This window comes from Canis lupus, chromosome 8 (assembly GCF_011100685.1).
Source record: "Canis lupus familiaris isolate Mischka breed German Shepherd chromosome 8, alternate assembly UU_Cfam_GSD_1.0, whole genome shotgun sequence".
Classification (NCBI taxonomy): domain Eukaryota; kingdom Metazoa; phylum Chordata; class Mammalia; order Carnivora; family Canidae; genus Canis; species Canis lupus.
In genome coordinates, this window is record NC_049229.1 from 56493948 (window position 1) to 56510391 (window position 16444).

Below are 16444 nucleotides of genomic sequence, written 5' to 3' on the forward strand. Positions count from 1 at the left end.
GCTATTCAACCTATAGAAGAAAATATTGGAGAAATATTGATGATCTTGTGTTGTATAGAGTTTTTAAATACGGCATCAAAAGCAGGAGCCATTTTGTCAAAAATCTTATATTAAATTGGGGTTCACCAAATAAAAACTGTGTGTACTTCAAAAGACTTCATTATAAAAGGAAAGGATGGAAGTGGAGATAGTGATGAATAGAGAGCACAGAGAACATTTAGGACAGTGAAAGCATGATGTATGATACTATCACAATGACTACATGTCATTATACATTCATCCAACCTGTAGAGTATACAACACCAAGAATGGATGCCAAGGCAAATGATGGACTTTGGGTGTCATAGATGTGTTAATTAATATAGGTTCATCAATTGTAGCCAATGAATCAATCTGGTGGGGAATATTAATAATGGAAGAGGTGATGCATGTTTGGGGACAGGGGCTATATGAGTAATCTCTATATCTTCCTTTTAATTTTGATGTAAACCTAAAATAGTTCAGGGACTCCTAGGTGGATCAGTGGTTGAGCTTCTGCCTTTTTTTTCTTTAGAGACAGACTGCATGTGTGAGGGGTGGGGGAGAAACAGAGGGAGAGGGAGATAATTTTAAGCAGACTCCATGCCCAGTGCAGAGCCTGACATGGTGCTTGATCTCACAATGGTGAGATCATGACCTGAGTCAAAATCAAAAGTCAAAAAAAAAAAAAAAAAAAAGTCAGATGCTTAACTCACTGAGCCACTCAGGTGCCTCATAGCACTTTCCTAATTTAAGATTTATTTACTGGGATGCGTGGGTAGCTCAGTGGTGGAGCATTTACCTTTGGCTCAGGGTGTGATCCTGGGGTTCTGGGATAGAGTCCTACATCAGGCTCCCTGCAGGGATCCTGCTTCTCCCTCTGCCTATGTGTCTCTGCCTCTCTCTTGTCTCTCATGAATAAATAAATAAAATCTTAAAAAAAAAAAACTGAAACAGTTCAATAAAAATACAGAAAAAGAAAAGACACGGACTGGAAGAAAACATTTGCAGATTATGTATCTGATAAAGCACTCATATCCAGACCATATAAAGAACTACAACTCATAGTAAGAACATAAACAACCCAATTAAAAATTGGCAAAAATGCTGTATCAGTTTCCAAGGGCTGCTATAACAAAGTACCAGAAACCAGTGGCTTTAAAACAACAGAAATTTATTGTTTCACTATTTTAGAGGTTATAAGACTAAAATCAAATGGAGTCATGCTCTTTTTGAAGCTCTGGGTAGAATCTGTTCTTGCCTCTTCCTAGCCTCAGGCTTGTTATAATCTCTGCCTCTGTCATCACACAGTGTTTTTTCCTCCTGTGTCTGTGTCTTCATATGGTGTTCTCTTCCCTCTGTCTCTCTCTTTCTTATAAAAGTATTGGTTATGTTGAATTAAGGTCCTACCCTACTCCAATATGACTCCATGTTAATATGACTGCATCAGGGAAATTCTTATTTCCAAATAAGGTCAAATTCACAGGTACCAGGGGGTGGGACTTCACAATAACTTTGGGAAAATACAATTAAACTCATAGTGGATGTATATAGACATTTCACCAAAAAGATATACAAATTGTCAATAAACACACGTTCAATATCAATAGTCATGGGATAATACAAATTAAAAATATAGTAAGCTATCACTTCATACATTTCTGATGGCTATAATAAAACTGATAGGCTCTGACAAGTATTAGGTAGAGCTGAGGAAACTGGAAACTAGATTTTCTCCTCTAGCGGGCATAAAAAGGGAGAAGTTCAGCACTTTCATGAAAAATTAAACATAATTTTGCTATGCAATTTAGTAATTCCTCTCCTAGATACTGACAAAAGAAAAACCAAAACACGTCCTCACAAAGGCTTATATGTGAATATTTATAGCAGCATTACATGAAATAGCCAAGAGCCTTAAACAATTTAAATGTCCATCAGTTGGTGACTGGATAAACAATATGTCTATACACAGAATATTATTTAGCTGGGGGTTCCCTGGGTGGCTCAGTGGTTTAGCGCTGCCTTCAGCCCAGGGCATGATCCTAGAAACCCGGGATCGAGTCCCACGTCGGATTCCCTGCATGGAGCCTGCTTCTCCCTCTGCCTGTGTCCATGCCTGTCTCTCTCTCTCTCTCTCTCTCTCTCTGTCTCTCTCTGTCTCTCTCTCTCGTCTCCCATGAATAAATAAATAAATAAATCTTTAAAAAAAGAATATTATTTAGTGATACAATGGAACTTGCTGCAACATGGATACATCTTACTAACATTAGGGTAAGTGACGGGAGTTAGATTCAAAACACTACATATTGGGGGTACCTGGGTGGCTCAGTTGATTGAGCATCTGCCTTTGGCTCAGGTCATGATCCCAGGGTCCTGGAACCGAGCCCCATATCAGGATCCCTGCTCCTAGGGGAGCCTGCTTCTCCCTCTCCTCTGCCTGCTGCTCCTCTTGCTTGTGCTCTCTCTCTCTCTCTCAAATAAATAAATAAATAAATATTTAAAAAATAAATAAAAATACAATGATTCTACCTAAATAAGTTTTAAAAAACACACACAAAATACTACATATTGTGTGATTTGATTTACATGAAATTTCCTGAAAAGCTAAATGAAAAGGACAGATAATCAGTGATTGCCTGGGGTTGAGCATGGGAGTGGGAATTGACTGCTGAGGTGATTATAAATTGGGATGATGGAATGTTCTTTTTTTTTTTTTAAGAATTTATTTATCTATTTCAGAGAGAGAGAGAAAACACAAGTTGAGGGAGCGGCAGAGGGAAGGGAGAAGCAGAGGGAGCCCATGCTGGGCTAGATCTCAGGACTCTGGGATCATAATTTGAGCTAAAGGGAGACACTTAACCGACTGAGCCACCCAGGCACCCCTAATGGGAATGTTCTAAAACTAGATTGTGGTGATGGTTTCACATGTTTATACATTTACTAAAAATCACTTGTCTGCATTTCTAATCTGTGATCAATCTGTAAATTATACATTGCCGGAACTACTAACAATTTACTGGCAAGGATGGTGGTTAGGGCAGTATAGATGGATGAAGCCAGCTTACAGTGATGATTATCAAAGGTGGATAATAATTAATGGAGATTCATTATAGTATTCTTTTTACTTTAGTGCAGATTTGGCATTATTCATAAAAATTTTTAATTAAAGAAATCAAGGAGGTAAGGTTCTATCTCAGAAGCTTGAAAAAGGACAAATTAAAAATAAGTAAACATAAAGAAGCAAGTATTAAAGATAAAACCATAAATCAATAAAATTGAAACTAGAGAACAATCTACAAACCCCAAAGTGGGTCCGCTGGAAAGGTCAATAAAATTGATAAACACTTATAGCACTGAAGAAAAAAGGGAAAAATATATCTGTGGTAGGTATTATTACAAATCTTATAGACATTAATAAGATAATTAGAAGATATGGACACATTATATAAATCTTAGGCAAGATGAACAGATTCCTTGAAAAATACATGTTATAAAACTGACACAAAAAGAAATCAGAAATCTGAACAGTGACATAACTGTTGAAGAAATTGAATTTGTAATTGGAAAGAGAAAATTTTACTTAATTGGCTTCACTTGTAAATTCTGCCAAACATCCGAGGAAGAGAAACTATCATTGTTATACCAGCCCTTTCAGTACAGAATGAGAAACACACACACATACACACACATATTATTTTAGTTATAAAATCAGTCTAAAACTATTGTAGAAAATTAGAATATAAAGATAAGAGTAAGATGAAAATAAAAACCATTTACCTTTCCCTTTCCTCTACATTGCCTAGGTTAACGTGGTTGATTTTATTTTATAATTATTGTGTCATTTAATTGACTGTATCATTTAATTATAAACAAAAGAATGTGGCATGCTTTAACACAGCAAAAGCAACCATCATGCTGCTAATAATTGACAGTATTATCTGGAATGAAATCATGAATTTGCAAAAAAATATATTTATTATTATTATTATTTAAGATGTATTTATTTAACCATGAAAGTCATAGGCTGAGAGAGACAGAGACAGAGACATAGGCAGAGGGAGATGCAAACTCCTTGCAGGGAGCCAGATACGAACTCGATCCCGGATCCCGGGATCACGACCTGAGCCGAAGGCAGGTGCCCAACTACTGAGCCACTCAGGTGTCCCTTTATTACTTTTTTAAGTGATTGAAGTATAGTTGATATGCAATATGTAATTAGTTTCAGGTGTACAACATAGTCAATAATTCTACATATTACTCAATGTTCACCAAGATAAGTATGCTACCATCTGTCACCATCCAACATTAGTTTTTTAAACATTTTGTTTAAATTCAATTTGCCAACATATAGTATAAACACCGGGTACTCATCCCATTATGTGCCCTCCATAGTGCCATCATTCAGTTACCCCACCCCACCCCAATCACTTCCCTTTCTGGAATCCTGTTTGTTTCCCAGAGTTAGGAGTCTCTCATGGTTTGTCCTCCTCTCCAATTTTTCCCCATTCTGTTTCCCTCCCTTCCCTTATGGTCTCTTTCATTGTTTCTTATATTCTACATATAAGTGAGGTCATATGATAACCGTCCAATATTATTACGATATTATTGTCTGATATTCCCTATACCACACTTTTCAATCCTGTGACTCATGTATTTTATAACTGGAAGTCTGTACTCCTTAATCTCCTTGAACTGTTTCACCCCTCACTCCATGTCCCTCTTCTCTGGCAACCACCAGTTTGTTCTGTGTATTAATGAGTCTGTTTCTGTGTTTTTGTTTGTTTGTTTTGTTTTTCAGATTTCACATATAAGTGAAATCATAGGGTATTTGTCTTTGTCTGACTTATTTACTTAGCATAATATCTTCTTAAGTCCATCCATGTTGTAACAAATGGCAAAATCTCATTTTTTATGGCTTTGTACACACACACACACACACACACACACACACACATACCCCACATTTCCTTTATCCATCCATCTACTCATGTACACACGTGGGCTGCTCTCATATCTTGGCTATTGTAAATAACGCTACAATAAACATAGTGTTGCACATATCTTTTTGAATTAGTGTCTTCATTTTCTTCAGGTAAATACCCAGGAGTGGAACAAATGGATCATATGGTAGTATATTTTTAGGTTTTTGAGGAATCCCCATTTGTTTTCTACTGCAGCTGTATCAATTTAGTAATTGTTTTTATTTTTATTTTTTTGCAATTTTCCTTTATGAATGATAATCATATAGCTAAATTCATAAACCTTATACACTATTCTTTTTATATCACTCAATAATATAATAACCTTTTTGTGATAGTAAAAAATGAAATGTTCTCATAATATTCAATGTTATTAGACATAATACTCATAATAGGTATCACTTGCACAACACTTATTGATAGGATGATATATATATGTCATATATGTATATGTCATATATATATATAATTTTAAGCACAGAACTAAATCATTGCATTTGAATCTCAAAAAATACATGCAGGGACACCTGGGTGGCTCAGTTGGGTTAGCATCTGACTTCCGCTCAGGTCATGATCTTGGGTCTTGGTATCAAGCCCAAAGTAGGGCTCTCCACTCAGCAAGGAGTCTGCTTCTCCCTCTCCCTTTCCCTTTGCCTCTCCCCCAACTCCTGCTCTCTCCCTCTCTCTCTCTCAAATAAATACACAAACTATTTTTAAAAATTACCTACAGGTGTCCATTTTAGGGGTATGGAAAATGTGACAAAGAGGTTATATAATATGCCCAAGTCTACACAGCCAGGAGCTAGCAAAATCATACTCTTAACCACTATGGTCCACTGTTTCCATGCCAAATTATAGCTTACTCACTCGTTCTCTCCTACTGTAGACTTTTAGTCTTGATTATCTCTTTGTATAAGACTGTCTAGAGTTTGGATTGAGTGAATTTCCTAGTAATTAATTTTTCTTCTAAGTTTTAGGCATTGCCCCAGTGGGAAAAATCTTGATTTTGAGAAATTTAGTGAGTATATTTATATCTCTCCATTGGATTACTTTTCTCCACTATCTGTGCTTTATTCTCTGTTCTTTTAGTAGCCAAGTGCCCCTGGAATTATATAGTATGAGAATAAGGAAACCACCTCTGCTAAATGTCAGTTTGGTTCATTTGAAAGAGAGTATTGCCGTCAGAAACCAATTTTTGTTTTATTGCTTGCCATCTTATTTCAAATTAAATCACCTAATCTATTCTTTGCACCATACAGTATTTGTTATAAAAATAGTACAATACTGGCATGATAAATGTTTAATATATGTCCATTTAAATTTGGAAAATTTTCTAGACTACTTTGAGTATTTATATTGTTTTTATTTCTCCCATCTGGATATAGAATACATGTGCATATATATTAAAATATGTGTATATAAAATGGTATATATATATATACATGTATTTGAGAATATATATTGGAAGTCATATTATTATAGTCAAACATTTATCTGAGTTTTTCCTTTTTTGGTAATCTAAAAAAATAATTATCACTCATTGAAAGTATCTTGTATGCCAAGTATTTTATATGTTTTGTGTACATTATTTCATTTAATCCTTTTGATAATTCTGTGAGGTCAGTATTACATATGAGAAAACTGAGATACCCTTAAGGAGCTTGATAGTAAAGATAAATTCTATATTATTATTATATTCTTTTTTAAAAAAAAATATTTATTTATTCATGAGGGACACAGAGAGAGAGAGGCAGAGGCATAGAGGAAGAAGCAGGCTCCTCGCAGGGAGACCGATGTAGGACTGGATCCCCGGACCCAGGATCACGCCCTGAGCTGAAGGCAGATATTCAACTGCTGAGCCACCCAGGCATCCCGTGAAGGTAAATTTTAAGTTGCAGATCCAGCACATTCAGAATTGTAAAAGCATACCGTTTGACTTTCAAAGTCCATAACCTGAACCACAAGGCAATAGTATCTCCATGGGTTAAATTATCCATTGACAGTATAGTCTTAAACTATTTCTAGGTTAATTTTCACACATACTTAAATAGTATTATAATAGAGCAGTTTTCTTAACCCTTCCTGCAGTTTTGAATTACTGGGGATGCTTTTAAAATACTGAAGCCTGGGCCCCAACTCACCTAAATTGAAAGCAGAAAATTAAGACATTGTGTCCAAATGTCAGCATTTTTCTAAAGCATTTTAGTGATGGAAAGTAAGTGAGGGTTCTAAACTACTATAACAAAACAGTGCATGAGCAAGCATTTCCTTGAAGTTTGAAGACCAATAAGGTTTTTTTTTTTTTAGTTTCCAATAATAAGATATCAAAATGTCAATTTACTGGTATGAAATCATTTATTTAATTAATATCTGTGAGTAAATATATTTATAAACTCTGACTAAGTCTACCTCCATGAAAATACCCTCTTGAAGTTTCTACATTTCTTCATGAATGATAGGCAATAGCACTGCCATTATTAGGGAATGGATTAACAGCAGGGTTGGGTTATAACCGTTATCAAAGGATATCAAGTTACAAACTTTGGAAAGCAGTTATAGGTAATGAATTAATTATTGAAACATGCAATTAAATAAAAATGTTCTGAATCTCTTAGATACAAATTTCAGAAATAAGCAGAGGTAAAGCAGATATACAAACGAAACTAAACTAACCAGATGTCATTTATTATGGAGAATGTCAGTGTTTCAAAAAAAAAAAAAAAAACGATTTTAGCCAGTAAATGAAACTAGAAAATAAAATAGAGGAAAAATATAATTTTATAGGATATAAATAGTGAAAGATAGAAAAGCAATGTTTTTGTAGCGGGGGAGGATGATGTGATAGCAATTGTTCAGTGTGCTCCATAGGTAAGATAATTGGTAAGGAAGGGCATCATATATTGGACCAGTTCCCTCTATTTTTGTGAGTTACTCATATGCAGTGCACATCTGCTGTAAGTTTTCATGCCTAGAGGATAAAAGGAACTGAGTGCCTAGAGTTTCAAGCAGAAAAAGACTAAGAGAGTGGAGAAAATAGATCATGGGCAAACATATGTACATAAGTAGAATAATTGGGAAAGTACAAGAATCTTGGAAGATTGAAATTATAGAAATGTGAAGTCTGATAAGGAATAATAGCATAAAACTGAGAAAGAGTAGGTTTGGAAAGTTCCAGACATGGGAATCCTCACAACCTAATCATCCACGTGAACAGGTTAAAACTTTATCACTTATTAGAGTTAGTGAGGACTAGAAAACACTCCAACTATTATAGGGGAGATTTGCATAGACTAGGACAGAGAGCCGGCGGGATTTAATTATAATTGCATAATTTAGAATGAGTTTATTGTCAAAATTGAGAAAATACACTCTATGTTATTTTTTATTTTTATTATTTTGTAAGATTTTATTTATTTATTTGAGAGGGAGAGACAGAGCATGAGCAGGGGTAGAGGGAAAGAGAGAAGCAGACTCCCCACTGAGTGAGGAGCCTGATGTGGGCTCCATCCCAGAACGCTGAGATCACGACCTGAGCCAAAGGACGCTTAACCAACTGAGCCACCCAGGTGCTCTGAGAAAATACACTCTAATTAGTTATTTCATTACAGTTTTGCTGCTATCTTGATGCATTTACCCTTTGTATTATTATATTCCACACTTGCTCTGCAGAAACATCTCTGTAAGGGCTGAGCCAGAATTTCTATATTGTAAGGCTTTTCCTTCCTGGGTAATTAGATGTAGTGGAGTAGGGCTAAGCTAATTTTCCAGAAACTGCTTTTGGATAGCAAGCTCGTGGTCTTTGGATAGACTGTAGGTTAATTTGAGATGAATTGGCAATAAAGGTCATTTAATAATGCATTTTATTCATTTTATATATTACATATGTTATATATAAATGTACATATATGTGTGTATATATGTATGTATATGTGCATATGTATATATATATACATATGCACATATACATATTACTGAATGAAATGAAAATTGAGGTGGGATGTTAATGGAGAATTATAATAATATTGAGTCAACAAATAAGGAATAGGCAATAAGATGGGTTCTGGAAGATCTCACAAGTCTGAGATCACAACCTGAGTGAAACCAAGAGTCTGATGCTTAACCTACTGTGCCACCCAGGCACCCCTATTTAATCCATTTCAAAATGCCAAATCTGGAGAGTGGATTAGGGCCACAAATGGAAGATGGGGCTAGAATTCAAATCTAAAAGGACAAAATTAATCCAAAATAAAAGGATCTTAGAAAAAATTCAAGAATAATTTAGGCTGGCTTCAGAGATTACCTGAAACCCTCTCTTGCCAATTCATTGAATGAAATTTGAAAAGCATATTAGAGAAACACTGTATTCAAGGTAATGCTTACCTGTCAGGGAAGGAAAAGGAATGGGACAAAAAAGAAGCACCTATTTAAATGCAATGACATTGGTGATGTTCTATTTGTTAAATGGATGGTGGGTTCATAGTTGTTCATTTTATTATTATATTTCATCACTTACACATATGTAGTACACATTCCAAATGTATCAAATAGCTAATAATTAAATTTTAAATGTTAAAAAATATCGGTTTAAAACTTAGAACATATTGTAATTCTTATTGGTACGATGTCAACAAATATAATAAGTAACAGTGTGCTGAGCATTTTTCCTAAATGTGGAACTGTTGCCACGTGCACTGTATGTTCATTTGCTCATGTGATTTTTCTTGCAAGAGTTGGGAATGAGAGAAAAGTAAACGAGAGCAATCTCTTTAATGACAGATCGAATTTTCAAATCTATGGGCAATAAATTGTAAGATATTGAAGAGATTTATTCAAAAACTAAAAGTTTAAAATAATCTGCTACAGCCCTTCATGCATAGTTGTCTGGAAAATCATGTTCCTGTTATTCATTTTTATTTATTTGGCATCTGTCACAATCCCATTGCACATAATCATTCAAACAAAACTTTGTTTTCTTCTGGTACTAGGTTCTACGTTTCTCAGGTTTAAACAACTATCTATCCCTGTTTAAGAGGAGTGCAAGGAAATCTTAGTGTTTGGAAGGCCCATCTCATGCCTGTGTGCCAGTAGATTTAATTTATAACACTGATTTAGTTTTCTGCAATTTTCAGAAACCATGCTTTTCAATCCTGTGTGGAAAGCACACATACTCAACCCCCCAACACAATCACATACACTCTTCCAGGTAAACAGGTGTAAAAGAAGAGATTGACATACCTTTTCTAGTTGACCAGCAATATGGGTACCATCAGGAGGTTTTCTATCTATCTGGGAAGCAGGAGTTTTCAAAATGCTACAGAGTAGTAAACTGAGTAAATAAAGAACAAACAGCAATAACTCGTTTAGCAGAAACACATTGTCCCCTATTAAGAACTTCTGATCTATAGGTTTTCTCATACCCCTGGAAGTGTCTCCCCTGAGGAGTTCTCTACCCACATACCAACAGTTGGAAAACATTAGCAATGAGAAAAACATTGTCACACGTGTGAAATTAGTTCTCGATCCAACCTTCCTTCACAAGTTAATGTCACCGTGCTTATTCTGAAAGACCCTTTTATATAAAGAATGGCCAGAGCAGACATGCTGGAATTCTTTGTATAAAATAATCTCTGTTCCCTGAAAGGTCTGAGCTCAGACCGATACTCTTTCAAATCCTCCTTTGCAGATTTAATTTTGGACAAGCCCAAGGATGCTAGTGAACATAAGACCTGTGCTTCAACATAAGAAACGACTCTGTTGCCAGACAGGTGTGTATGCATATGTTTTAGAATATATTATTGTTGTTACTACTTTTGATAAATTAAATTTCTGAAAATCCCAAAGTAAAAATATTTCCCCCATTGGAAACTACTCATTAGTATCTAAAATTTTGTGAAACCGGGTGCTGGATGGTTTGTACCAGTAACTTCTGAATCTGTATCTCTTTCCTTAGCAGGAGACTCACCTCTTCCATGGTGTATATGCATGTGGGTGTCCATCTGCCAAGCTTCAACATGGCTGAGATTGCATATCCCCCTGTCAAATTCTCCCCACTTCATCATCCATTTTATCTTAAAAACCTGACTGCCATCCTTGATTTTTTTTCTTCCCTCTTACTCACCAACTCTTCTCCAAATCAGCTCTCCAACTTGCCCATTTCTCCTGGTTCCCACACTCTACCTTCATCTGGGGCCATTTTTATCATTAGTGTTTGCTCCACTTCCAGCCCATCCACTTTCCATTCTGTGACCTCAGTAGTCTTTCTACACCTAAGTGTGGTCATGAGCTTCCCTACTGACAACACTGTAAACTTCTTTGTTCATGAGACTTACTTATTGAATAAAGTTGAAACTCCTTAAATGGCCATCAAGTTCCTTTAAACACTGTCCAGTACTCTCTAATCTCGGCTTCTGATGCCCTTACTCCTCAGCCTCCTGAAGTTCTCCCAGCTCCAGAGCTCTCTCTTCGCTCCGAGTTATTTTCAATGTTACTCTTTTGCCAAATTTCAAACCTGTTCACTAGCCCCAGTGTCTCTTTTATCTACATAAAAAATAGGTCGTTCTTTCCTTGATAATGATGACTGGCTCCCTTAGAAGTTTCTATAATCTCTCCAGAGGAGAACCCATTGAGACAAAGTCACAAATAAATGTAAATTCATGTTCATTAAATGTGCAAATATTATAGAATCCAGGAATACTAAGTGTCAGTGAGGCTGAGAAGCCAGGCTGGGTATCATATACTGCTGATGGGAATATACATTGATTCAACCACTAGGGAAAATAATACATCATTAGTTAGTTATGCAAAGATATAAATACTAAGCTGCAGCAATTCATCCCCCAGGTATATATTACTAAAGATAGTCTTACATGTACACTCCAGGAAGACATAAAAATATCATCATTTATAATATATATGGGATATATATATAGATAGGAGGGATATATACAGTAGTCCCTCCTTATCCATGTATCCATGTTTCACTTTCTGGATTTTTAGCCACCTGTAGTCATCCGTGGTCCGGAAGCAGATGGTCCTCCTCTGACATATTATCAGAAGGTCAGTAATGGCCTAATATTATATCCTAATGCCTAGGTCATTCTCCGCACTTCATCTCATCATATCGGCATTTTATTATCTCGCATCACTTCAAGAAGAAAGATGAGTGGGTTGGGGGTGCTAGGTGGCTCAGTTGGTTAAGCATCCAACTCCTGATTTGGGCTCAGATCATGATCTCAGGGTCCTGGGATCAAGTCCTATGATGAGTTCCATGTTCAACAGGGAGTCTGCTTGGGATCCTCTCTCTCTTCTTGTCTCTCTCCCTGCTCGCTCTTCTCCTCTCTCTCTCTAAAAATAAATAAATAAATCTTTAAAGAAATAAAAGAGGAAACATGGGTACAGTACAGTAAGATATTTTGAGAGACCACATTTACATAACTTTTATTACAGTATATTGTTCTAAATTATTCTATTTTATTATTTTATTCATTATTATTAATCTCTTACTCTGACTAACTTATACAATAAATTCTTATCATAGTTATGTATGTATGGGGGGAAAATCGGGGTGTACATGGGTGGGGTTGGTTCTATCCACAGCTTCAGGCATCTATTGGAGGTCTTTGGGCATATCCTCCATGGAGAAGGGGGCATTACTATACAATATAATATACTATCATTCACTTCATCAATAGAATTCCATCAATGGAATTTCAAAATTTAAAGGGAATTTTCAGTATTGAAATTGAACATTAATTAATTTTTAAAATTAATTGAACAAAATTCATTTCAAAAAATATAAACTGTTGTGAGTCAAATTTACAAAATATTGCAGAGTTTACCTAATATATTTGTACATATTCACATGATTTAGGGATTTTCACATATGAAGTGAAATTATGAAGGAAAGTAAGTGACTTATTAATGGACAAGCCAGGATGGTTACCATTAGGTAGAAAAGATAATGTAATTAAAGAGGGACACACTGAGGACTTGAAAGCTTCTGGGATGTTTTATATCTTAAGTTATTTGGTATACTTATGATTTTTAAAATATTTTTAATTTAAATAACATATAAAATTATATATATATTTTTTTTTTTCACAAAACAATTATAAACAAAAACCTGAAAGGATTTTAACCATACCAAGAGTAAAGTAGATCTTTGTAGACTATGTCATGATTCAAATAAAGCATCTATAGGTCCAGTCTTTGGGCAGATAGAGTTAAGAGATGACAAGAACCTTAAAACTTTTGAAAACTATTTTCCTTCTAACTTCTCTATTGATAAAAAAGAGCTTTGTAGAGAGGCAAAGAGAAAACATGGTGCTATAAAGAAGCTGAATTCATAATAGGTCCAGAGATTTGTAGGAAACACCTCAGTATTTCTAATGAAAATTAGATATCAAGGAGCTGAAAAATCTTACCAAGTTAAGTTATTATCTTCTTATTCATGCTTTTGTTATAATTTGTACATAAATTGAACATTAAGATGCAAGATCATGTTTAGTTTGTCCCATGGTCCATTAATGCATTGAGACTAGAGAAACTTACATTATCACAGTAGGAATTCAAAACTGTGTTGAATGAGTGCATGAAATTTTTAAAAATGTGATAATGACCTGTATAAAATAAAATAAGAAATAATGTTAGCAGTATAACAAAACTGGGAACAAGTAAATGTATTTCTGATGTTTTATAACTTGGGAACAATTGGTTTCTAAAGCTAAAATTTAGGAACGTAATATACATTAAAAAAACATACTTCCTATAAATAATTCCATAAGAATATGAAGGTCCTCAGCAGTCAACATCAGTTGCATAAGGAGAGTTTGCCTGAATATCAAAGCAGTGAGCTTTCCAATGGGGAAAGGGCCCTACAAGATTAGTAATAATACTAGGGGCAGGCTCTAATCTGTGCTTAGTAGTTCTTTATGCATGATCTTACTACAGCTTAATAAATGCATAACAGCTTTATATTTGCATGCAGTACCACACTTGCTGGGACAGCTAGTAACTTTATATTTTTAAAGATGTATTTATTTATTTTAGAAAGAGAGAGAGAGCACCAGAGCACATGAGTGGTGGGAGGGGCAGAGGGAGAAAGAGAGAATCTCAAGCAGACTCCCCGCCGATTTAGAAGCGGGACTATGTGAGGCTCTATGTGGGGCTCAATGTAGGGCTCAGTCTCACGACCTGAGATCATAACCTGAGCCAAAATCGAGTCAGTGGTTTAACTGAGCCACCCAAGTGCCCTATGGGACAGCTAGTAACTTTAATAATGACAATGATATAGTGAAGTTATTTTTCAGAATTTTCATGTGTCAGGCACTGATATAATTGGTTCACAAACTGCATCTAATTCATCAGTAGCTGCTGTTATTATTCCTGTTTTGCAGATGAATAAATTTAGTGAAGCTAATTGGCTTGCCCACAAATACACAGCTAATCAGTGTCAGAACCAGGATTAGAACCCAGGAGGCAGACAGTGATAGAGCACATGTTCTTAAATGATATACATGTGTGCACTGGATCTCAAATTACTGGAATAATCAGTCCAAATGAAATGCAAAGTTATATTTATATATATACTCCCACAAATCATTGTAAGAAATCAATCCCCCGTTAGAGAATGAGGGCAACTAATTCTCTACCTAAAACTTGTGTTTGTTATGTGCTCAGAAAGAGGAAGCAATATGGTACAGCTGTCAAAAGAGGTGAACATATTTGGCTGAATTAATTAGAAAAAAAATTGTTTCCTGAAATAAAAAGACAACTTGGCATGGTATTCTGGACATGATTAAAGAACATCTGAAATATTTCGGTCAGTTTGGGATGATATATTTTAAGAATTTAATACTTGGCTAGTGAGACTAGGATATAAACATGTCTGAAAAGCATATCACAGTAGAGAGAGTTGAAAGAATTTGAGCAACTTCATTGTAAAAGACTTTTGATGAGACCCAACAATTTTCTTCAAATATCAGAAAACCACATGGAAAAAAGAGGAATTAGACATCCCATGTCATTCTTTGTGCAGAACCATACCCACCATCTAGAAATTACAGTAAATTGAATTTACTTTCATTGTGCTGAAGAAGAGTCCATTCAGACCTCCTCAAATGGTATCAGCCAGCTAAGGAGATGCTCATTTTCAGAGTTGAAGCCAAAGCTGAATGAATACCTATCAAAACTATTACACTGGTCATTTTTGCATGGAGTGAGAAGTTGAACCAATGAACTCTAAAGTGTCTTCAATTTCTCAGATCAAATTTTATGTCTGTATTTTAATGAAAAAAAAAAGAGAAAGGAAAGGATAATCACTATTCTTTGTGGTTTTATTCTGCACTAGCAAAAATAAAAGTATAATTTAATTTAAAAAAATTTACAACCCTTTTAATGCCCAAGCCATTTTCGACATAGTATCTGATGCATGAATATGGACAGACCAGCCTGCATTTTGTTTTCAAGAGATAAATAATTTTAAAGCACTATATCAAGGTAGTAATTATAGCCTCAATATTAGGCGCCTAAAAATATAGTTTATACTATCGAATTTAGCAGGTAGGACCCAATGGCGAAATACTAGTTTTGCTTTTGAGTTTCAGATAAGACATTACAACTTAACCCACTAGCAGGAAAAGAAACTGTAAATTATCTAACTAGAAGTCTAGAACACAGTACACAGAGAAAAAGACAAGAGTTCTGAGTTCATATACTTTCTGTAATTTTGTTCATCAGCAATATACCTCCTTATGGAAGATGCTGATCTTCAGGAATTCTCTTCATTTCATCACTGAAACAAAAATGATATGCCTATCTTTTTCAAAACCCAGGTTTCTCAGTCTCATCTTTCTGCTTAATTATCTTCCTGTAAAATCAACAAGTAGTGGATTGAGTATGGGTGTAGGAGAATCCATTATGGTAGGAAATGAAAAACAAAGTTGCAGACCAGCCTTCATCATAACCTAATTGTGTGACTCTTGGGCATTATAAATAACATGATTGGACTTCTGGTGTTTGGCTACGATTAAAGGATACAGCTCCCCTATTTACCTCACAAGGCTATAAAACACCTCAAATTCATTCCATCGAATACTTACTCTTCACTAAATATTGAGCTAGTTCCTGGGGGAGGAGACATATAAAACAAAGACAAAACCTTGGAAAACATCACTGATTTGGAAATCAAACAGGAAAACTTTTCATGGATGTGGAATTTAAACCACTAAGGTGAGATCGTCATGTGTCTTCATGATGTAGCACAGTGCCTGGAAAGTGAAAAGTACTAGAACTCTTTGTAAGTATCATAACAAATAATTCCCACGTAATCCAGACATCAACATTATTATTCCCATTTTATGCATGAGGAAAATAAAGTTGAGAAAGATACAAATGAGAAAATTGGGACCAACAATCATATTACCTGAACAACTTTTGTTTATAAAAAG

General features: G+C 35.2%; 1 long non-coding RNA gene across 1 annotated transcript in view; it reads right to left on the reverse strand.

Annotated features, from left to right (window-relative positions):
* The window catches only part of LOC111097233, a 28980-nt gene extending 17700 nt beyond the window's left edge, over window positions 1–11280 (reverse strand). The window contains exons 1-2 of the long non-coding RNA XR_005362925.1: window positions 11116–11280; window positions 10233–10323 (exon numbers count right to left, since the gene is read on the reverse strand). This is a non-coding gene — a long non-coding RNA (uncharacterized LOC111097233). The remainder of the gene's footprint in view (window positions 1–10232; window positions 10324–11115) is intronic.
* Window positions 11281–16444: the final 5164 nt, after the last annotated feature.